Here is a 2,015-nt window from a genome sequence, read left to right as displayed (position 1 = left end):
ACTCCATGGGAGAAGGATGGACAATTTCCTCCCATGTGATTAACTATCTCTGAAAACTCACCACAAGATCAACTATGGGTCAGTACTGACTACAGTACACAATTACAACATCACTTGTTTATTATAAATCTAGTGCGGTCTAGTGCTAAGGAGTTGTGCAAAGACATGTGGACTGAGTGCACCAGAAGTTCTGTGGATAGAAGATGGGAAATATCCTCCCATGAAGCCCACAGCTTCTGAAAACCCTCTGGTGGGTCAGCAATGAGTCAATTCCAAGGTAATGGCACACACCAACTACATCACATATATTCCTACATGTGTTGTTGACAATCATAGCTTTCATTATCTCATCTCTTTTTCTCCCATTCCTTCTCTCTCATTTTTCTGATAAAATGTAGGACAGGAAATTTAAAAATTCTACCAGCATGGCAGGTTTCAGAGCTGTTATACATAAGGTCACTATGAGTCACAGGTGACTCAACAGCACATAACAACGCCTCTAACATATATTGGAGAAAAATGTACTTAGTAAAAAGAACACATTGATTCAGTTCCATATACTCTAAGAATAATTACATAGTCTAACTCAAGTAGGATTTAGTATCACTTATCCATTCATTTATTTCTTATTATAACCAACTTTTCACTGGATATCTTCTATACTGCATTGTGGCAGAAATTAAATAGATTTGATTTAATCCTTTTTCTTAAAGGCTATCCAGGCAAGAAGAAAGATAGACACACAAAAGGACCATTACAAATGCAACTTAATTATTTTTATAATTGAATTTTAAGCAAGATTAAAATAAGCAGAGAAACAAATTCACATAAATCTATTTGGTGTTCAGGCAAGGATTCACAATAGTATTACACAAACGGAAACTACTTTTTATCTGTATAATCAAAACACTAATAATACTGATAAGCAATGCATAGTGCATTTATAATTTATAATGTGCAAGCACTGTTTAATGGCATTGTCTCATGATAAATTCACAGAAACATTAAATGAAGTTACATGAAGACTGTGAGACTCAAAAATAATAAGTGGCTACACAGCTAGGAAGTGGCAGAGCCTAGACCTAGAGCTTGACTTAGAAACACATGTCAGGTTACAGAGCATGGTGTTTAAAAACAACATCTGAGGTATCAGATAATGTAAATCTGGATCCTGAATTTTTATATACTAAACTTGTGGTCTTAGGTAAATTGTTTCATTTTTCAACTTTAGCATGTTATTATTTAAAATGTTGTTATTGCGTCTCTTCTAATTGGAAGCAACTCATCGCTGACTCTCCATCAAAGTTTCAAATAGCATGTGAGATCATTCATCTTTCTCCCAGAGAGCAGCTGATGGATTCAAGCCCTACGCCTACAGGTGGGCAATGCACTTTCTTACCACTAAGTCATCAGATAGGCATCATAGTAGAGTTTTACTTCTACTTTTGCATTTTTTTTAGAATGGAACTTAGGTAAAAAGTAAATTGGGTCAGGACGAATAATAATAATAAAAAATACACATGTTAGTCACTAATTATAGCTTTTGACTTCTAACACATATTGAGATAATTTATGCTTTCATTTTACGATTATGTCTTGGGAAAGAATATGCTAATAGCCATTGATCTAGTCCCTCAATCATTCAATATGTACCTCACTCTATAAGTAATAGAGGAAGATATAAGAAGATGGATTGAGATAGTGACTGTAGCAATGTAGCTCAAGGGTGGCAGAGATGCTAAGAATGACACAGGATAAGACAGGCTTCAGATCTGTCGTACATAGGGTCACTATGAGTCATGCTTAACTCAAAACACCATGGCACATAACAATAACAGTATATTAAGTAAAGGGACTGCATATATTACTGAGATATTGTTGTTATATGCCATTGAGTTGTCTAAGATTCATAGTGAACCTATGTACATTAGCTCTGAACCCCGCCCTATCCTGTTCCAATCTCTTTATCTCCTAAAGACATAATCTCATTTCTCCAGTTACTGAGTCAATCCATC

Source organism: Elephantulus edwardii, unplaced genomic scaffold, assembly GCF_000299155.1.
Source record: "Elephantulus edwardii isolate Elephantulus edwardi_28Jun2011 unplaced genomic scaffold, EleEdw1.0 scaffold00025, whole genome shotgun sequence".
NCBI classification, from domain to species: domain Eukaryota; kingdom Metazoa; phylum Chordata; class Mammalia; order Macroscelidea; family Macroscelididae; genus Elephantulus; species Elephantulus edwardii.
Note: the sequence above shows the minus strand (reverse complement) of the source record.